Raw genomic sequence first — 24,427 nt, 5'->3', positions numbered from 1 at the left:
ATTGGAATTTCTAGAATCAATCATTCATTCTCCTTGACAAGGGCGTCTTTTCAACAATCAATTGAAGTCATTTGTAGATCATTCTTGACCTAATATCACCATAGCTTTATCTTCAAGATAGTTGATTTCTGAGAGTTGGTGTGAAGCAATTAACTATAGGAATGATAAGTGTCTTGGCAACCACCTTCAGTGAAACCGTTCTTCTCAATCGGGTTAGCAATCTTACCTAACCCAATGGCTTGTTCAAATCTCTCAGTTATAATAACCAAGTCAGTGAAATGTCATGCAGAGCTTCTAAGCAGGTACTCGAAGTATGGAGCTTTAAAGGTGTTGGAAAATAAATTGATCATCTCTTTTTCCAACATGGGATAATTAACTTGTGCAGCTACCTCACTCCATCTCCGGGCGTATTCTCTTATGGACTCCTTATTGTTCTTCTCCATAGCTTGCAAGCTTAAACGATCAGGGCCCACGTCTATATTGAACTTATATTGCCTCATGAAGGCATCAACTAAGTCCTTCCATTTTTTAACCTTGGTATTGTCCAACCTCATATACCAGGTGAGGGTAGTGTCACTCAAGCTTTCTTGGAAGAAATGAATCAGCAGTTTCTCATCATCAACCACCTCGGCCATTTTGTTGCAGTATGCTTTAAGATGAGTTATAGGGCATTGAGTTCCCGTATATTTGACAAATTTTGGCACTCTAAACTTTTTGAAAATGACAATGTTGGGCACCAAACACATCTCAGCAGCCTTTATAGGATCATATAGGCAAATTCCCTCCAATGCTCTCAATCTTTGCTCTAGGGCAACTAATTTGTTCATACCATCTTCTTTTACCCTCTTGCCCTTTTGAGATTCCTTCTCTGTAGAATCAATGGTAAACGACATTCCCGTGGGGTATGCTGGTTGAAAATGCATGGCTTGTTGAAAATCAGATGACAACCCATTTGCCCCCAGATTCTATGGATTGAAGGGATTTACGAGCATAGATTCAGGCTGAGCTATAAGTGTTGCTTTTCTGGATTTATCTCTCAAGGCTTGCTCGAGTAGACTAGGAAGCCTTGCGACTTCTTCCTTAAGATTGTCCACCTCTTTTTGATGTTGGGCTTCCAATTGGGCTCTTTCTTCGTTTTCCATTTGTCTTTTTCCCGAACGAGTGTTATAGATGGGTTTCAATGGGGAACCTATATTTCAACCTGCTAAATGTAAATCATGCAATTATGCAAAAATGCTGATGCAATTAAAAAAATACATATGAAATGCGGACTTGCCCTTCACGGGGTGACAACCTAATAGAAAGATCCTAATTATTCAGTGCATTAAAGGGTTGGTCATTATCTAGTCTCAAAGGGTCTCTCGCATGCTCAGTGATCGTCCATGAAAGGTCGATATGAGGCTTACAAGTAGTGTGAAGATAGAGGCCCTGAGTAATATCAGTTTGGCATATCAACCACTTCCAAGTAAACAATCAAGCGAGAGTTGGATGGTTTCACGAGTCTTACCCAGGCTAAAGCCATTGGGGTACCGTTACTTCCCCACTTATCCTAGGTTGTAAAGTGTGTGCTCCCAAAGTGATGCATGACAACATAAACAAGGATGCATGCTAAAGCAATAAATGCAGGAAAAAATAAACAAATAAACACTAAAAATAATAATAATAAATAGCAATAATAAGACAAAAGACAAAGCTTAATCCTAAGTCCCCAGTGGAGTCGCCATTCTGTCGCACTCGACATCGCGGCGGCCCTAAAATATATAATTCTCGATTATGGAAAAAAGAACAGATTCTGGCATCCGGTTCTTTTAGAAAAATGTCTTGTTTAAGGAGTCGCCACCTAGTATTATGGTCACTAGGAACCCTAACTGGTCAACAGAGATTCTATGGTTCGGGACTGGTTACGTAAAAGGGAAGATATTATCACCCCTTAAACGTCCTGCCTAAGGCAGGCTGCATTGCTAGTTTCGTCTTAAATTGCTAAATGTTTATTAGTTTATGCTATGAAAATTTGCTTATAATATTCCTGACTCTGGCGCCAGTGAATATTCAACTACGAATATTTCCAACTCTGACGTTGGTAAATATTACGTAGCTATAAAATAAATTAGATCAATATTTTATTTTATTCCTGACTCTGGCGCTAGTGAATAAATAAATAATAATAAATTTAGCAATTTAAGACGAAACTAGCAATGCAGCCTGCCTTAGGCAGGACGTTTAAGGGGTGATAATATCTTCCCTTTTACGTAACCAGTCCCGAACCATAGAATCTCTGTTGACCAGTTAGGGTTCCTAGTGACCATAATACTAGGTGGCGACTCCTTAAACAAGACATTTTCTAAAAGAACCGGATGCCAGAATCTGTTCTTTTTTCCATAATCGAGAATTATATATTTTAGGGCCGCTGCGATGTCGGGTGCGACAATACTTATGCTGAGGCTGTCCATTAAATGCTCCATCAACTGTATTAGCTTGTTCAATGTAATCCTCTTGCATTGTTGGGCACATATCTTAAGCATGTCCTTGTAAAGAGCATATGCTACAAGTTTTCACCTGTTGTACATTGCCACAAGCCAAAGAACACACAAGAGCAGTAAGATCATTAACTTTATTCTCAATGTTAGAAATACTTATCTCATTTACTTGTTTGTTTGCGAAGTCTCCACGGGTGCCAAACTGTTTCGAGTGGGCTACCATGTTTGAGATCAATTGGAGTGCAGCCTCGGGTGTGTTATCTATCAATGCCCCTCCACTTGCAGCATCAATGATACTACGGTCAGTAGGCATCAATCCTTCATAGAAATATTGAATGAGCAACTGATCAAGTATTTGATGATGAGGGCATTGAATACATAGTTGCTCAAATCTTTCCCAATACTCAGAAAGTGTCTCTTCATGAGATTGTCGAATCCCACATATTTCTTTCGTTATGTTGGCAACTCGAGATGTTGGGAAATACTTCTCAAGGAAGATCTTTTTCATGCCATTCCAAGTTCCAATTGAACTTGGGAGAATGAAGAAAAGCCATGCCTTTGCTGCCCCTTTTAAAGAGAAAGGGAAAGCTTTCAACTTAACCTGTTCTTCGTCAACTCCATTCGGTTTCATGCCAACACAAACCATATGGAACTCCTTGAGATGAATATGAGGATCGTCTCCTACAAGACCATTAAATGTTGGTAGCAAATGTATAAAACCAGATTTGAGCTCAAAGTTTACATTATTGTCGATGTTTATGCACAATGGTTGATTGTCCACGTTAGGAGCAGCAAGCTCCATGAGTGTTTGTTGTCGTGCATTAGCCATGGTGTTGAGGTGAGCTTCCTTTCGTAACCTGCGTAAAGTTTTTTCTATTTCGAGATCTAACTACACTTGACTTTGATTAGTAGAACGGGTTACTGACATAAATCATCAAGAAAACTCAAAAGAAATCAATCATGCAAGATATCAAAAACAATGCAAATTGTACGAAAATCGTACGCTAAAAAACTAAAATTGCCTAAAAACCCTAGAACACAGTGGGGTGGGGCTAGTGGTAAACCACTAGTCTTGTTCAGAACATCATTTCCCTTCAGGAAACGAAAGGTAGAAACCTAATTCCACAAACAATTCTGTTTTGAACAGTACTACTGCCGCAAGTGAACAGTACTGCTGCAAGCAAAAATTCTGTTTCTATGTTATTTTTTTCAGAAATATAAATAACAATCACAGCAACTAAAAATAACAGTAAAAGCACAAGAATCAATTAAAATTACTTCCCCGGCAACGGCGCCAAAATTTGTTGCGATGTCACGGTCGCACAAATTAATTACCCTAGCTTCAAACACAACACACAAGATAGTATAGAGCAAGCAAGGGGTCGATCCCATGAGGAAGATTTAGTTCAGATTTTTATGCTATACGTTATGCAATTTGGGGGGGTTTGGATGTTATATAGGCTAAAGCAAAATAAAACAGAAAACTATCAAACATAATTTAATAAAATCAGAAAATTATCAAGAGAACAAACCTTGGTAGCAATCACGCATCCACCTATAGAAATCAGAACTGATCCTTGAAACGAAACTCCAGCTTATATTCTGAATTTTTATCTTTTTTTAACATTGGTTAATTAACGGATCCGTCGTATAACTAACAGTAACCAACAAACAATCACAGTGTCCGCACTAATGATTTAATCCAATGGTAGCCTTAAGATCTAGATAAATTCATTAATCTTAACAACCAAGTTGTCTGCTTGTGTTGCTTTGATCGAATGTTCTCCCTAAGTTTAATAACGTAGTTCCGCTACAATTATCAAGCTTAGTTGCTTCACAGGTTTATATAGCACAACTCCGGTTTTGATATCAAACTTAGCAATAGATTGTTCACAATAATAACTTAGAGTATGCTCTAGCAAATTAAGATAAACAATCATAGGAAATATGCATAAGAAAAAAAACATACTCATTCATAATACAAACTGAAAATAAATGGAAGAATAAATCTCACAGTTCTTGAAATCTGAAGGTTTATGTGTCCTTGCAATCAAGAAAACAAGTTCAGCCTTGCATGTTTGTTGAATAACTAATCAAAAAGATGGAAGAATGCATGATTTAGGGTTTCTTAGACTAAAGGGGTTTTTTTCTCTTGTTGGCTGGCTGCCCCCCTTCTCTTCTCTCATTCTTTTTATATGCTAGGAAACCCTAATCACTATTTTACAAAATAGTCCTCCCTTAAGTAGACAATTTACATTTAAGTAGTTCAATAACTATTTTCCTAAAAAAGGAGAAATAACTTTGCATGAAATCTTCAAGCTTTGACTTAGAGAGCTACATTGCTAAAATAAAAACTTGGATGTCGGTTTAGATGCTTCGGAACGTAATTTTGACTCGTTTCTTCACAAAACTTGTTTGCTTGCAGAATTCAGTTGTCATCTTTGAAAAATCATATCTCCCTCATATGACATCTTTTTTGTCTGAACTTTGGAGCGTTTATAGGTCTTTGAGTCAGGAATCCAAAACAATTGAGTTTGCATCAATTGGACTTTTGTAGCTCTAGATATTCAAGTCGGAATGACCGAAGGTCAACACAGGCAGATTGTGAGATTTGACTTTGAAAGCTGCGATTTCCATGCTCTTCCTTATTTTATTGTCTTTCCTTGGATTTCCAAAAAGGTATGGATGTTAGCTTTTTAATGCCACTAGAATCACTTCATTTCGATCTTTAGAGCTCACGTTCTGAACAAAACATCGACTAAACATCAAATCTGCCAATTACCTTCAATTTACTCCTTTTTGCATGTTTCATCCAAAAGTGCCTTCAAAACATAAAACAAAGAATATCAAGGCATTTTATATATAAAACATAGGCAAAACACTAGTTAAATGTGGGTGAAACTATCGAATAATATGGTTGCATCACCTTTGATTAAAACTAGCATTGTAATACAACTTGCGGATTGTAATTTTGTTTATCCACTTGGTTATTCCATGTGATTTTTATATTCTTGATATGGAATGTGATTCTTGTGATTCATCAAACAACACTCCTATATTGTTTGGGAAAATTGCTAATACAAAAATTGATTATGGTAAGGATACTTTGTTTATGGAAGTAGGAGATGAAAACGTTGAATTTAATTTTCATGATGCAATGAAATATCCTTACAATAATGTTTATTCTATCACATGCTATGACCAAGTTGATAAGTGTGTGCAACAAGTTTTTGATTTTGATTGTAAGGATGGATTAAGTGTGGCTTTGAGCTATGCTTGTGATTTAACCGAGATAGAAGAGATGGAGAGGCACATATGTGTTCCCAAAACGTGTAAGAATCAGCATTGGCTTTGCAAGGTTTGCTAACCATTCCCTATGGTAATGTCTTTGTTGATTTAGTACTTTCACATAAAAAAGCTTTTGCCATCTATTTTGAAGGCCCCTAAGTTAGAGTTGAAATCTTTGCTTGATAGTCTGAAGTATTGGATTCATTGGAGACAACAATACACTTCATGTTATCATAGCAAACGGGTTGAAAAGTGTATAAGAAGAAAAACTTGTGAAGTTGTTATGCAATCACAAAACGGCAATTGGATAGACTTTAGCCGACATGAAGGGCATTAGTCCCTCGATGTGTATGCATCATATATTATTGGAGGACAATGTGAAACCAACAAGGGAAATACAAAGGAGGTTAAATTCACCTATGATAGAGATAGAGAAAGTTGAATTTTTGAAACTATTAGATGCAGGAGTCATTTACCCCATCACGGAAAATAAATGGGTGGCGCCAATTCATGTGATGCCTAAAAAAATCAAAATCATGTTGGTAAAGAAAAACATGATGAACTCATTCCTACTAGTATCTCGAGTGGAAGGAGAATGTGTGTTGATTATAGAAAGCTTAATCTTTCTACATGCAAAGATCATTTCCCATTACCATTCATGGACCAAATGCTTGAGCGTTTAGCAGGTAAGTCTTTCTATTGCTTTCTTGATGGATATAGTGTGTAACGACCCAGCTTTTTCAAAGCTAAAATTGATGATTTTTTTAATCGTTCGGTTTCTAGATGTTTTTCACCTTTTCATTCTTTAGATTTATCATTGCATTTTGTTCATTAACAAGGCACAATCTACATAGGATAATGATTAGTACTTAAAAGTGCATTTTGATCAAGGTTTTATATCATCATATTACACTTAAAGTATCATTAAATTCCCTAACTTGAGCATGTTTTATAATAGCAAGTCCGATAACATAAGATATCTTTAATTTATGGTAAATGCTCATTTTAAATGTAGACATATCTCACAATTTAAAAGATTGATTGATGTGTTTAACTATTGAAAGTGAAAAAACAAAGAGAGGGCTAAGCTTAAAGAAGAGATGCTGGTTCAATTTAAACTAAAACATCATTTGGTTATTAGATCATAACTGGAGCTGTAGAACTTGGATTTAAGTATGGTTTATATAGATGGAAAGCTAAGAGACATAAACCTAAAATTTTTATGAAAAGTCCAAGATTCCTGATTAATACTTAAAAGTGAATGTTTATCAAGGGTTTATATCATTATTTTGCACTTGAAGTATCAATAACTCCTTAACTAAAGCATGTTTTATAATAACAAGTCTAATACTATAAGATACCTTAATATATGGTAAATGTTCATCTTAAATGCAGGAATCAAAGGATTGATTGATGAACTCAACTACTGAAATTTGTGAAGATAAAGAGAGGGTGAAGCTTAGAAAAGAGATGTTGGTGCGTCCAAATTGGAACACTGTTCGGTAATTGGGTCATATCTCGAGTTCTAGAAGTCCAAATGATCTCAAATTTTTACACAAATTTGGTAAGACATAGGCCTACAACTTTCATGTGGACACCAAGATCTAAGAAGGCCGTTTTCAAGTCCAAATTATAGCAACAACAGAGAAGTCTGAAGCTGTCCTACAGCCTAGACACTGTTCAGTGTTCAAGCCATATCTTGAGTTCTAGAAGTCCAAATGACCTCATCTGTTTTTTCTTGGAAAGCTACGAGAATTTCCTAGAACTTTCATGATTTCATATGGTTCCAGTTCTGATGTTAGTAATGACGTTTTATTCAGACAAGAAGATAAGGCTTTTCACCAACTCAAGATATGGCCACCCACTCAACAATTATTCATCAAATCAATAGTTCCAAATTTTGGCCAATAAAAGGAGGCATTTTCCATGCATTTAGGCATCTTGGTGTTCAGATCAAGATCATGCTCTTGCTCTCTTTCTTTGTATTTTGTAATGTTTAAGTTTCATTTGATGCTATATTAATTTCTTGTTTATGCTCTTCATTTCCTTTCCTTCATTTGTATAATTATGTTCTTATCTTGTTTATTTATGTTTCTTTCTTTCATTATGTTTAGCTAAATCTATTATGTCAAGGTGAAAAGGGTACACTAATGGTGTAAGAATAAGTATAGTATAAACTCAACATGGACTTTAATGCTTGATTTTAACATGTTTTATATTTGTTACCTTGTTCACTTTTAATACTTTGCTTGTTAAATGGTTAATCTAGATTTATGTTGTATAACACTTGGTATAACAAATACTTAGCGCTTTCATAGCCCATACTGTATGGTATAATCGACACCTGAGCTATGAAAGGAACTTGATTTGTTGTTAATTTAAGTTATAATCATGAATGCCTAACAACATTTACAAGTATTACCATCATTCGAATAAGATAACTAATGTAATCATGTTAATAATTTATAATTTGATTGGAACCTCCTTCGTGTGTGGTTTTCAAGTTGAGTAATAAGAGTTTATACTATACTTGTTTAAAATACCATTAGTGGATCCTCTAACCTTGACATTTGTTTTTATCATTGTTTAATCCTCACAGTAATTTTTCATCTCAAAGTTCTCACTAATTTCTTCTTCTTCTTCTTCTTCTTCTTCTTCTTCTTCTTCTTCTTCTTTTACTATTATTATTATTATTATTATTATTATTTACATTCTTGTTATATTTTATGTACGTTAAGTATGCTCTGTGTTTGATCAAGGATCTTGACATTGTTGGTCTTGCCTTGTTCATTCGCATCAGAAATCTGTTTATATTATATAATATATCTCTTTGATCTTTTTATAAACTCAGTATATAGGCTGGAAACCTGTGACCCGATCTTTTAGATCATTCTCAGGTATAACAATGCCACGTACTGAGTATTATTATTATTATTATTACTATTAATATTGTTATTACTATTATTGTTTATATTATTATTGTTGTTGTTGTTGTTGTATTGTTATTTATAATTTATACAATTAACCTCTCTGTGATTTGACCCTAGTTTTGCCAGGTTATTTATTACTTCGACACTCTTGCACTTGGGAGAAGACATCAAACTTTTGGTCGTGTCAAGTTTTTGGAGCCGTTGCCGGGGAGGTAAATTCTTGTATAAATTATAATATTTATTTTAATTTCTCTTTTCATTTTTCATTTTATCTAACTTTTGTTTCTTTTGTTTTCTTTTGTTTCTTTTTCTTCTCTTTTCTTTTCTTGCTTTTATTCTCTTCTTACACGTGCATGAGAGTTTGGTCACGTACATTAAGTGGTCAACTTTGTAGGGTATCCTCATCATTTTCAGAAAATATGGCCGAAGAAGATAATCAATCGCTTCATAATGAGAATAATGAGAATAACCGTATGAGAACACTTAGAGATCACATGAATCCCACAAGAACAAGTGCACCCTCATGCATAGTTTTCCCTCCTCATGCATCTCATTTTAATTTTAAGCCAGACATTATTCAACTTTTACCTTCTTTTCATGGCTTAGACCTAGAAAATCCATACTTGCATTTAAGAGAATTTGAGGAGCTCTGTAATACCTATAATGACTCAAATTGTAGCATGAACACCATTAGATTAAAGCTTTTTCCTTTTTCATTAAAAGATAAAGCTAAAACATGGCTACAAAATTTGAGACCAGGATCTATTCGTGCTTGGGATGAAATGCAACAACAATTTTTAAAGAAGTTTTTTCCATCTCATAGAACAAACTCTTTCAAAAGACAAATCATCACTTTCACTCAAAAGCCAGGAGAAACATTTTACCAATGTTGGGATAGGTATCGAGACTTGCTTAATACTTGCCCTCATCATGGTTTTGAAACATGGAGATAGGTTTCACATTTTTATGAAGGTTTAACACCTAGAGATAGGCAAATGGTTGAATTGATGTGCAATGGAACTTTCAAAGATAAAGACCCTAATGAAGCAATGGAGTATCTAGACTTGCTAGCCAAAAATGCTTAAAATTGGGACACCACAAGTACTTATAAGGCACCAAGTAAAACTCAACCTCATACATTTAATGGAGGTATGCACAACCTTAGAGAAAATCATGACCTCCAAGCCAAGTTTGCATCTTTAGCTAGAAAAGTCGAAGCACTTGAATTGAAAAAGAGTGGTCAATTAAAATCTGTTCAAGACATTGTGTGTCAAATCTGTGAAACCAAGGAACACTCAACAAATGATTGTCCAACTTTGCCTTCTTTTAGGGAATGCCTCCATGAACAAGCCCATGCTTTAAACAGTTTCCAAAGGCCCAACCATAACCCATACTCACAAACGTATAACCCTGGTTGGAGAAATCACCTAAATTTCAGTTGGAAGAGTGATAGCAATAATACACAAACTTCATAGCCACCGTTTCAAGCACACCATAATTTCCAAAATTCTCATGGATATGTACCTCCTTATGCTCCACCTCCTAGAAGAAATCTTGAGGAAACATTGCATGCATTCATGGAAAAGCAAAAGGCAATCAACACTCAACTTTGTTGGATCAATATACCTTTGTTGGATCAATATCCCCACCAGCACTCCCATTTCCTCATGCCATGAGAAAACAAAGGAAAGTCAATCACAACTCTGAAATCTTTGAAACTTTCAAACAGGTAAGGATCAATATACCTTTGTTGGATGCTATTAAACAGGTTCCTTCCTATGCTAAATTTTTGAAAGATCTGTGCACTGTGAAGAGAAAACTGAATGTGAAAAAGAAAGCATTTTTAGCCGAACAAGTAAGTGCCATTCTTCAGAACAATAATGCTTTGAAATATAAAGACCCTGGTTGTCCTACAATTTCTTGCTTTATTGGAGAACATAAAATTGAAAGAGCCTTACTTGATCTTGGGGCTAGTGTGAATTTACTTCCATATTCAGTCTTTCAAAGTCTCAATCTAGGTGAGTTAAAACCAACCTCTGTAACTCTTTTACTTGCCGATAGATCTGTAAAAGTGTCTAAAGGAATAATTGAGGATGTGTTAGTACAAGTTGATAAATTCATTTACCTTGTAGATTTTGTTGTCTTGGATACACAACCTGTTGAAGCATGTAATTCAATTCCTGTCATTTTAGGACGTCCATTTCTTGCCACTTCTAATGCATTGATTAATTGTAGGAATGGACTGATGAAGCTATCATTTGGAAACATGACATTGGAGATGAATATTTTCAACATTTACAAGCAACCTGGAGATGATAATGATTTACAGGAAGTGGACTTTATTGAAAAATTAGTTCATGATCAATTTCAAACCACTACCAGTGAAACTGAGATTGATGAATCTGATGATTTGCAAAAGGTCTATTTTCAGGAAGAATCAAAGGCATGCAATTGGAGACCACAAATTGAAGAATTGCCACCACGATCAATTGAGCCCATACCTTCAAGTGTTCAACCACCAAAACCTGATTTGAAGTCGTTACCATTTAATCTCAAATACTCATTTTTGGGAGAAAATGAAACTTTTCTGATAATAATCTCTTCCAAACTTAATGCACATCAAGAAGGTAAGTTATTACAAACTCTGAAAATGCACAAAAATACATTAGGATGGACCATAACTGACATAAAAGGAATTAGCCCTTTGATTTGCACACACAGGATTTATTTGGAGGAAAATGCTAAACCCTCTAGAGAAATGCAACGAAGACTTAATCCTAATATGAAAGAAGTAGTGAAAAATGAAGTCATTAAGCTTCTAGATAATGGAATCATTTATCCTATTTCTGACACCAAATGGGTAAGTCCTACCCAAGTTGTACCCAAAAAGTCTAGAGTCACTGTGATAACAAATGAGAAAAATGAGTTAATTCCAACTAGGACTATTACTGGTTAGCGCATGTGCATTGACTATAGGAAACTTAATTTAATGACTAGAAAAGATCATTTCCCTTTACCTTTCATGGATCAAATCCTAGAAAGAGTTGCAGGTCATGAATTTTATTATTTCCTAGATGGCTATTCAGGTTACAATCAAATTAAAATTGCATTGGAAGATCAAGAAAAGACTACTTTCACATGTCCATTTGGTACTTTTGCATATCGAAGGATGTCTTTTGGATTATGTAATGCACCAGCTACGTTTCAAAGATGCATGCTTAGCATATTCAGTGATATGGTTGAACGTTTTCTTGAGATTTTTATGGATGATTTTTCTGTTTTTGGTGATTCATTTGATGATTGTTTGACTAACTTAGAAAAGGTTTTGAGCAGGTGTGAAGAGAAGAATCTTGTATTGAATTGGGAAAAATGTCACTTTATGGTAACAAACGGCATTGTACTTGGTCACTTTGTTTCATTGAAAGGAATTGAGGTTGATAAATCTAAAATCGAGATAATTGCCAACTTACCAACACCAAAATCTGTTAAGGATGTTAGATCATTCTTAGGACATGCTGGTTTTTACAGAAGGTTCATCAAAGATTTTAGTGTAATATATAAGCCCTTGAGTAACCTTCTAACAAAGGATAATTTTTTTGAATGGACTGAACATTGTGAAGAAGCCTTTGTTAAACTTAAAAACTTGCTTACTTCTACTCTTGTCATTCAACCTCCTGATTAGTCATTACCTTTTGAAATAATGTGTGACGCTAGTGATTATGCCGTGGGTGCTGTCTTGGGACAAAGAAAAGATAAGAAACCTTATGTGATTTACTATGCAAGTAAAACTTTAAATAGTGCTCAAATGAATTGCACCACCACTGAAAAAGAATTACTTGCAGTATTTTTTGCATGTGATAAATTTAGGTCTTATCTTGTTGGCTCACCTATTGTTGTTTTTAGTGATCATGCAACATTGAAATATCTTCTTTCTAAGAAAGATTCTAAGGCTAGATTGGTGCGGTGGATTTTGTTACTTCAAGAATTTGATATCACAATCAAAATCAAAAACTAGAAAGGCACCGAAAATGTTGTTGCAGATCATTTGTCAAGATTGACAACAGATTCAAAATCTGACATCACACCAATTGATGACTACTTTCCTGATGAATCTTTACTTTCCATTTCTATGATGCCTTGGTTTGCTAATATTGTTAATTATCTTGTTTCAGGACAATTGCCAGCTCATTGGAGTACCCAAGACAAAAGAAAGTTCTTGAACGAAGTGAAGAACTTTTATTGGGATGACCTTTATTTATTCAAATATTGTCCTGATCAAATTTATTTAAAGATGCATTCCTGACATTAAAGATGCATTCCTGACAACTCACATGCATTCTGCAAGACTTGTGAAAATTGTCAAAAATTGGGATCTATTTCAAAACGTCACATGATGCCTTTAAATCCTATTCTTGTCATTGAGATCTTTAACTGTTGGGGTATAGATTTTATGGGTCCATTTCCTCCATCATTTGGTTTCATGTACATATTAGTTGTAGTAGATTATGTTTCGAAATGGATAAAGGAAATTCCAAGTCGAAACAATGATCACAAAACAATGATAAAGTTTTTGAAAGACAATATTTTGAGTCGATTTGGAATCCCTCGAGCCATGATAAGTGATGGTGGAACACATTTCTACAACAAGCCATTTGCTTCTTTAATGAAGAAATATGGAATCACACACAAAGTTGCCACCCTTTATCACCCTCAGACAAGTGGACAAGTAGAGCTTGCTAATAGGGAGATCAAACAAATCTTGGAGAAAACAGTGAACCCTAATAGGAAAGACTGGTCTTTAAGACTTAATGATGCACTTTGGGCTTATCGAACTGCTTATAAAACATCATTAGGTATGTCACCTTATAGACTAGTCTATGGAAAACTTTGTCGCTTGCCTGTGGAAATTGAACATAAAGCTTATTGGGCTATTAAAGCTTTCAATTCAAACCTTGATGATGCTAGTCAACTACGAAAATTGCAAATAAATGAGCTTGAGGAAATAAGAAATGATGCATATGACAATTTGAGAATTCATAAAGCAAGAATCAAAGAGTTTCATGATAAGAAAATACTAAGAAAAACATTCAATGTTGGTCAAAAAGTCTTGCTTTATAATTCTCGACTCCATTTATTTCCTGGAAAACTAAGATCAAGATGGAGCATTCCTTTTATTGTGAAACATGTGTATTCATATGGGGCCTGTGATATTGAGAATCCAAAGAATGACAATGTTTTCAAGGTCAATGGGCATCGTTTGAAAGATTGATTCTTTTTCTCACATTGTTTTGTGTTTTGTTTTGGTGTATCTATTATTTTGCTAGTCTCTCTCTCACCCCGGTCAAATGGCGGATAATGGTACTCCGTGATTTAAGTCGATTCTTTCAGTTTCCCAAATAACTGATACTTGTATATATTTGTACAATTTTGTCTTCTTTCTCCCTTCTTTGAATCTTTTCCCCAATTCTTATTTGAAAATGGACACCGCTCTTGAAAAGTTGAAAAGGTATTTTCCCGCTTTGCCTCCAAATGCGATTAATAAAATTTATTGTGTTAGGTGTGCAAGATTGAGGTTGTTAATGAATCATGGAATTTCTGAAGATATTCGCTGGCTAATTGAAGCAAAGGTCCGATTATCAGGTGAGTCCTCCAATTCTTTCATTTCACACATGCCTGGAATAGGTACAAGCACTTTTGCAAAGAAACGTCATGCAAAACGACTAAAAGTCTGTCACAGATGTGCCAGATGGACTTGCAATGCAACATGTCGTTCTTTAGAAATGGTATCTGTAAACCGTGAAGATAAGATACAATTCATTAAGGATGGCCTGAGTAAGGGGTCTTTAGATAATCTTTTGTTAACCCTTGAGACGCATCCTAGTGGAGATGTGCATCGTTTAATTCATGATTTATGGCCACAATTCCATAAAAAACATGATTGACTTAGTCTTGGGAATCTGACTAAAAAAGACCTTGTTTGCCAATTTTTAAGAAAACTGGATGGGAAGCCTATCCCCGACCCATAGAGGGCGTTTAAGCCGTTCTTGGACGTAAAACCAAGGGAAGATGTGAGCCACAATCACAACTACCTGTACATACATGCTTTGTCAAAATAAATAAATAAAGAGAGAGAGTGTGAGACAACAGCTGACCTATATATAGGTGGTATGATTGCATTTTCAATTTCTCATCTATAAATTCTTCTCTTCCTTCCCTTCATTTCTACTCCACCCATACATTCATCAAATATAGAAGTGTGTAGAAATTGCAGGTTCCTCAAGTCATCACATAAGAAATATTTGTGTTTTCGGTGGATCCAATCCTGGGAAAGAAAAGGAGTTTTTAGAATCAGCAAATCATCTTGGTCGGGTACTAGCTGAGAGAAAGATTCATTTAGTGTATGGGGGAGGCAGCCTTGGGTTAATGGGAGGTGTGTCAATGGCTGCATTTTTAGGAGGCAATCAAGTTTTGGGGGTTGTCCCCAAAGCTTTAGCAAATGGAGACATCATTGGAAAAACAATCGAAGAGAAACTACAGGTCTCCACAATGTCTGACCGACTGAATACCATGTTTAACCATGCTGATGCCTTCATTGCCTTACCAGGTGGTCTGGGAACATTGGAAGAGATCTTTCATATTTCATCTTGGGCCCAACTGCACATTCACCATAAACCTATAGGTTTGTTAAATGTTAATGGTTTTTATGATAAGTTGCTATCTTTCCTTGATCAAGTTGTGGAACAGGAATTTCTAACATCTTTGGCACGACAAATCATAATCTCTGCTACTACTGCTGAACAATTGATTGACCAATTACAATCTTTCATCCCTGTCATTGATCCCTGTATGAGTCGCCTAGATTGGTCAACTACGCAAAGCCGTAAAAAGCTTAGATTAGATTTGAGCCTTGATTTGTGAAACCTTGTGTCTTTTGGTTTTATTAATAGCATATTATTTTGTTTTGTTACTTCTTATATTTGGTTAAGTGTGTTTCAGGTTTGTCATTGTTCGTTGTTTCAGGTTTGTCATTGTTCGCTGTTTCAGGTGATGTCTTCTATACTCTATCTTTCTACCTTAGGACATTGAGGACAATGTCTCGTTTTGGTTGGGGGGAGAGGGTAGTAGTTTTTTTAAAAAAAAACTAACTTGCTAACTGTTTTTGCTATTATTAAAACCATTTGACAAAATTGTTATTAGGATGGCAGAGTATGGAGGAAATTTTATTTACTCTTGAGACGCATCTTAGTAAGTATCCTTATTAGGATGGCAGAGTAAGGAGGAAATTTTATTAACTCTTGAGACGTATCTTAGTAAGTATCATTACCAAGGTCTATCATAATACTTCTTGAAATATTCAGGTTTACAAACTCTCGCATTGTTATCACTTGATTCTGATCATATACTCATTTAACAAGTATTCTTGAACCTTCATTTTCATACACATACTTTAACATATGATTGTGGGTTGCACATTGGATTATTACATTAATTATGTTCTTTTGTTGAAGGTAACAACTAAGGGAAAGGGATAGTATATAATTTGCAAAAAAAAAAAATGATAATATTGATGATAATAAAAACGTAGATAAGTTTGGTTTCGTAGCCTCCCTAACCTAAGCAATTAAGCCCGAAGGGGTGTTTTAACACTTAATACCCTAAAGTCAACTGACTTGGGAGCTATTGGCCCAAAGCTTGTTACATGGGTTATGGAGAAAAGCTTAAGGGAATCAAACATTGCACTATCTACGTATCAGTATCTGCAACCCGAGTTGCTAAGCTCGTAGGGGTGTCTCAACACCTAATGCCCTAAGACTAACAGGTCTGGGAGTCGTTAGCCTAAAACTCGTTACATGGGTTAAAGATACATTGTGTTTTTAAGTTGTATGTGTATATAAAAAAAACAAAGAAAAAAAAAAGAAGAAAGAAAATAATAATAATAATAATAATCCCAACCCAAGGAAGTTAACCTTAAACATTCGAACATAATATTGTTTTCTTCCACAAAGGCTCCATCATCTATGTTTTCATACATTGAGCACATAAAAAGAAGGTTTATTAATAACTTGTTTAAGAAGTATGAAGCAGGAATATAAATTTAATGAGAGTTTGTTTATTTGGATAGATTAATGGAAGTTGAATGATGAATGTCTTGCTTTGTGGAACTTGCAAATTGTTTTTCTATTTTAATGCTTTGATTACTAGGGACTAGTAATAAGCTGGTTGGGGGGTGTGATTAGTACTTAAAAGTGCATGTTTATCAAGGGTTTATATCATTATTTTGCACTTGAAGTATCAATAACTCCTTAACTAAAGCATGTTTTATAATAACAAGTCTAATACTATAAGATACCTTAATATATGGTAAATGTTCATCTTAAATGCAGAAATCAAAGGACTGATTGATGAACTCAACTACTGAAATTTGTGAAGATAAAGAGAGGGTGAAGCTTAGAAAAGAGATGTTGGTGCAGTCCAAACTGGAACACTATTCGGTAATTGGGTCATATCTCGAGTTCTAGATGTCCAAATGATCTCAAAGTTTTACACAGATTTGGTAAGACATAGGCCTACAACTTTCATGTGGACACCAAGATCTAAGAAAGCCCTTCTCAAGTCCAAATTATAGCAACAACGGAGAAGTCCGAAGCTGTCCTGCAGCCCAGACACTGTTCAATGTTCAACCCATATCTTGAGTTCTAGAAGTCCAAATGACCTCATCTTCTTTTTCCTAGAAAACTAAGAGAATTTCCTAGAAGTTTCATGATTTCATATGGTTTCAGTTCTGATGTTAGCAATGACGTTTTATTCAGACAAGAAGATAAGGATTTTCACCAAGTCAAGATGTGGCCACCCATTCAACAATTATTCATCAAATCAATAGTTCCAAATTTTGGCCTATGAAAGGAGGCATTTGCCATGCATATAGGCATCTTGGTGTTCAGATCAAGATCATGCTCTTGCTCACTTTCTTTGTATTTTGTAATGTTTAAGTTTCATTTGATGCTATATTAATCTCTTGTTTATGCTCTTCATTTCCTTTCCTTCATTTGTATAATTATGTTCTTATCTTGTTTATTTATGTTTCTTTCTTTCATTATGTTTAGCTAAATCTGTTATGTCAAGGTGAAAAGGGTACACTAGTGGTGTAAGAATAAGTATAGTATAAACTCAACATGGACTTTAATGCTTGATATTAACATGTTTTATATTTGTTACCTTGTTCACTTTTAATACTTTGCTTGTTAAATGGTTAATCTAGATTTATGTTGTATAACACTTGGTACAACAAATACTTGGCACTTTCATAGCCCATACTATATGGTATAACCGACACCTGAGCTATGAAAGGAACTTGATTTGTTGTTAATTTAAGTTATAATCATGAATGCCTGACAACATTTACAAGTTATTAATAAGAGTTTATACTATACTTGTTTGAAATACCATTAGTGGATCCTCTAACCTTGACATTTGTTTTTATCATTGTTTAATCCTCACAGTAATTTTCCATCTCAAAGTTCTCATTAATTTCTTCCTTTTTTTTTTTTTTACTATTATTATTTACATTCTTGTTATATTTTATGTACATTAAGTATGCTCTGTGTTTGATGAAGGATCCTGACATTGTTGGTCTTGCCTTGTTCATTCGCATCAGAAATCTGTTTATATTATATAATATATCTCTTTGATCTTTTTATAAACTCAGTATATAGGCTGGAAACCTGTGACCTGATCTTTTAGATCATTCTCAGGTATAACAACGTCACGTACTGAGTATTATTATTATTATTATTATTACTATTAATATTGTTAGTACTATTATTGTTATTATTGTTGTTGTTGTTGTTGTTGTTGTATTTTTATTATAATTTATACAATTAACCTCTCTGTGGTTTGACCCCGATCTTGTCGGGTTATTTATTACTTCCACACTCTTGCACTTGGGAGAAGACATCAAACTTTTGGTCGTGTCAATTCCAAAGGGTCTTTTTCAAGTTCAAATTGTAGCAACAAAAGAGAAGTCGGAGTCTGTCCTGCAGCCTAGACACTATTCAGTGTTTAGCCCATATCTCGAATTTTAGAAGTCTAAATAAGCTCATTCTTATTTTGTTGGAAAGCTGAGACAAATTCCCAGAACTTTCATAGGGACTGTGTTCAAATTCTGATGTTAGAAATGATGTTTTGTTCAAACAAGAAGATAATGGTTGTCACTAAGTCAAGAGGTGGCCACCCACTCAATAATTAGTCATCAAATCAATAGTTCCAAATTTATTCATCCCGGTCATCCATCTAAGATGCCATTAGTCGAAGCTAATCAATTATTTATCCCGGTCATCTATGCAGATGCCATTAGTCGAAGCTAATCAGTCATTTGTCATGGTCATCCACTTAGGATGCCATTAGCCGAAGCTAATTAGTCATTTGTCCCGGTCATCCATTTGGATGCCATTAGCTGAAGCTAATCAGTTATTTGTCCTAGTCATCCACTTAGGATGCCATTAGCCGAAGCTAATTAGTCATTTGTCCTGGTCATCCATTTGGATGCCATTAGCCGAAGCTAATCAATTATTTATCCCGATCATCCATTTTGGATGCCATTAGCTGTAACTAATTATTTATTTATCAACATTAACTATGACAGCTTGATATCGGCACTAACACTATACAATGACATTCATGATAGAGCATTTCATAGATTAACATTATGAAAGAGGAAGGTGAAAATCACCTACCTGTTCCATCCATGGGGTGTCCTTGTCCTGATGAAGGTTCGATCCTAAATGCACTATAACATCCCCCCTATACCGGAATAAAAAAAAAATCTCATGTCAACCAAAAAACAGAGTAATTAATTTTTTATATATATTCATGGTCATCGTATTAAAATCTACCGAAATTTCAACGGAGTCCCCCTTATACCGGAAGGTCCCAAATTATCAACAAGTAACCTGTTTACACTTCTAATAACTCGCATCTCATAACTCAATCCTGACCCAATCATCCCGCGTTTTAATTCCACAAATATTATCACACCTATCAACCATAATATTTATGATAGACATTATATTACAAAATATCATTATGGATGGATAAAAATATAAATACATAGACATGAAATATGGTTATATGAACTATAGAGTTAAGTTCACTCAATCAAGTTTAAACATTAATTATACAAATTAAATTATATAAATATTTTCATGTTTACAAAATATAAGGGTATACTCCCTAGAACCTAGATTACAAGAAAGGAACATAAGTTAGGATCTACTCCTGTCGTGCATGCGATGATCCTGAAACAAAATACATATTATTGACACGTGAATATCACAATAAATATATCAACACGAATATCTAACAATTTTAAAAGGATAACATACATTCATATTTTATTCATTTCTCCCTTATGGTTTTCATTAGAATTTCTTCCTTATTAACCTATTAATAATCGTTCCCTCTTCCACTATCAACCTCCATTCTAGACTTTATAAGATCAAACATGATTATTTTTGCTTAACACATTAACAATACCACTTTCACTGGTATCATCATCATCACCCCATAGAAGTCGATGCAAGGTGATCCCCTTACCCAGGACCCTAACATACACTAAATGTATGCTAGCCAATACATGGTGATCCCCTTACCTGGGATCCTAACATACTCTAAATCTATGCTGGTCAATACATGCTTGATCCCCTTACCTAGGATCCTAACATACATTAAATGTATGCTAGCCAATACATGGTGATCCCTTACCCGAGATCCTAACATACACTAAATGTATGCTAATCAATACATGCTTGATCCCCTTACCCGAGATCCTAACATACACTAAATATATGTTAGCCAATACATGGTGATCCCTTTACCTGGGATCCTAACATACACTAAATGTATGCTAGTCAATACATGTCCGATCCTCTTACCCGGGATCCTAACATACACTAAATGTATTCTAGTTCATGCCTCAAATCACACTTCTCATATTTCCTTTGTCAGTGATAATTTCATCACTTGGCAATTCACACAACTACCTTTCACCTTGAATACCCATACATTCAGTAATTCACATTTCACATCAGTAATATATTAAATCATGGAATTTAACTTAGAAAGTATAGGTGCGATTCACCTACCTATAATAGAAGCTCAACTCATGCTCCCTTGCTGCTGCTGTTGCACCACGCCTGTAGTCCCTCCTACAAATCACAGGTTTATCTCATAAATTTTCCTCACTCAAGGATATGTTTTATAGTAACCATATCAACAACCAATAAGTCTTTCTTTCAGTCATTTCTTAATATTTTATGTTTTTCTCATTTCACCCATTAATATTATCATTCTTTGTCCAACCATGGTGTTGTGATGTCGCGATCGCACAAATTAATTACCCTAGCTTCAAACACAACACACAAGATAGTATAGAGCAAGCAAGGGGTCGATCCCATGAGGAAGGTTCAAGTCAGATTTTTATGCTAGATGATATGCAATTTGGGGGGGGGGGTTGGACGTTATCTAGGCTAAAGCAAAAGAAAACATAAAATTATCAAACGAAATTTAATAAAATCAGAAAATTATCAAGAGAATAAACCTTGATCACAATCACACATCCACCTATAGAAATCAGAACTGATCCTTGAAATGAAACTCCAGTTTATATTCTGAATTTTTATCTTTTCTTAACATTGGTTAATTAACAGATTCATTGTATAACTAACCCTAACCAACAAATAATCACAGTGTCTGCTTATGTTGCTTTGATCGAATGTTCTCCCTAAGTTTAATAACGTAGTTCCGCTACAATTATCAAGCTTAGTTGCTTCACAAGTTTATATACCACAACTCCGGTTTTGATATCAAACTTAGCAATAGATTGTTCACAATAATAACTTAGAGTCCGCTCTAGCAAATTAAGATAAACAATCACAGGAAATATGCATAGGAAAACAAACATACTCATTCATAACACAAACTGAAAATAAATGGAAGAATAAATCTCACAGTTCTTGAAATCTGAAGATTTCCATGTCCTTGCAACCAAGAAAATGAGTTTAGCCTTGCATGTTTGTTGAACAACTAATAAAAAAATGGAAGAATGCATGATTTAGGGTTTCTTAAAGGAGGGGGGCGTTTTTCTCTTGTTGGTTGGTTGCCTTCCTTCTCTTCCCTCATTCTTTTTATATGCTAGGAAACCCTAAACTCTATTTTACAAAACACTCCTCCCTTAAGTAAACAGTTTAAATTTAAGCAGTTCAATAACTATTTTCCTAAAAAAGAAGAAATAGCTTTGCATGAAATCTTCAAGATTTGACTTAGAGGAGCTAAATTTCTGAAATAAAAACTTGGATGTTGGTTTAGATGTTTCAAAACATAATTTGGACTCGTTTCTTCACGAAACATGTTTGCTGGCAGAATTCAGTTGTCATCTTTAAAAAATCATATCTTCCTCATATGACATATTTTTTGGCTGAAATTTGGAGATTTTATAGGCCTTTGAGTCAGGAATCAAACAAAATTGAGTTGCATCAATTGGACTTCTGTAGCTCCAGATATTCAAGTCGGAATGACCAAAGGTCAACATTGGCAGATTGCGAGATTTGACTTTGAAAGCTGCGATTTCCATGCTCTTCCTTTTTTTATTGTCTTGCCTTAGACGTCCAAAAAGTTATGGATGTTATCTTTTTAATGCCACTAGAATCACTTCATTTCGACCTTTAGAGCTCACGCTCTGCACAAAACATCGACTGAAGGTCAAATATGCCTTTACTCATTTTTGCATGTTTCATCCAAAAGTGCCTTCAAAACATAAAACAAAGAATATCAAGGCATTTTATATATAAAACATAGGCAAAACACTAGTTAAATGTGGGTGAAACTATCGAATAATATGGTTGCATCACATGGTTATCATTCCTTTCTTTATATTTGAACTTTTTCTGTTTAAACCCCGAACTGTCACTGTCTAGACATTAAACTGTTACTATCCGACCTCTCCTTAGATGTTTAACTATATTTAGATTTATAGAACTTTGTTTCAAGCGACATTGGTCTCGTTAGAAAGCTAAGACATGAGGCTACAAGCTCTCTGAAGGAAGGATAACCCAGTTCCGCCTCCAAGATAGTCAAAATTGCTCATCAACAAACATTTGGATTGTTATTATCAACCGTTACTGTCTAACCTCTCCTTAGCCTTTTAACTATATCTAGATTTATAGAACTTCATTTAAAGCGAGACTAATTTTGTTGGAAAGCTAAACCATGAGGCTACAAGTTCTATGCAGGAAGGAGAACCCAGTTCTGCATCTAAGACAGTCAAAATTGCTCATCAACAAAATTTTGGTATGTTACTGTCCAATTGTTACTGTCTTGTTTCTGAACCATTACTATCTGACCTCTCCTCATATTTTTAACTATATATAGAGTTATAGAACTCCATTTCAAGAAAGATTAGTCTTGTTGGAAAGCTAAGACATGAGGCTACAAGTTCAATGAAGGAAGGAGAACCAAAGTCAGCCTCCAAGATAGTCAAAATTGCTCATCAACAAACATTTGGATAGTTACTATCCAACCGTTACTATCTAGACATTGAACTGTTACTGTCCAATCGTTACTGTCTAGACATTGAACTGTTACTGTCTAGACATTGAACTGTTATTGTCCAACTGTTACTGTCTAGACATTGGATTGTTACTGTCCGATCTCTCCTCAAATTTGTAACTATATCTAGAGTTATAGAACTTTATTTCAAGCAAGATTAGTCTTGTTGGAAAGCTAAAACATGAGGCTACAAGTTCTATGAAGGAAGGAGAACCCAATTCTTCCTCCAAGATAGTCAAAATTGCTTATCAACAACATTTAGACTGTTACTGTCCAACTATTACTGTCTAGACATTGAACTGTTACTGCCCAACCGTTACTGTCTAGACAATGAATTGTTACTATCTGACCTCTCATATTTTTAACTATATCTAGAGTTATAGAACTCCGTTTCAAGCAAGATTGGTTTTGTTGGAAAGCTAAGACATATAAGGCTACAAGTTATTTGAAGGAAGGAGAACCTAGTTCTACCTTCAAGGCAGTCAAAATTGTTTATGAACGAACCAGGCCTATTACCTTATAGGGTTTATCATGACCCAGTCTTGGTTGGTGACCCATAGCTGGAGTTCTATAACTCAAAATTGAGGAAGACCAATTTCCTTAATTAGTTAACATCTAAAACTACAATTTCTATGAAGAAACCTAATCCTAATTCCTTCATACTCCTACCTGAAATCCCTCTGAAAGTGAAGAGACAAAACTCTCCAAATTCGTGAACCTTTCCATTTACACACAACACATGCAGTTATTTAATTTAGCAACTCATACTTTTTCCTAAATTCAAGTCTAAGAATTCTAAACCATAATTCAACATCCAGGCATCAATTTATAATCGACTTTGAAATGACTCATAAAACCATGTTTAGAACACCTTACCCGGTACGAATCAAGGTTTCGATCTTCAACTCCCTCCTTTTCTTTCTAATGATAGCTAGCCTTCCCATCTTCTCTTCATGTTCAAATTTTCTTGTTAATCCCTTGCCCACTAGTGTTTATTCTACGTATAACCCTTAATCTTGGACGGGTTCTTAAAATTTTTTTGTTTCCCTCTTGATTTGTTTATTTATGCTCTATAATTATTCTTATTTACTTTTAGGCCCTATTTTCTTTTAAGTGTATTCGTTTTGCCCC

Source organism: Populus alba, chromosome 19 (genome assembly GCF_005239225.2).
Source record: "Populus alba chromosome 19, ASM523922v2, whole genome shotgun sequence".
NCBI classification, from domain to species: domain Eukaryota; kingdom Viridiplantae; phylum Streptophyta; class Magnoliopsida; order Malpighiales; family Salicaceae; genus Populus; species Populus alba.
Note: the sequence above shows the minus strand (reverse complement) of the source record.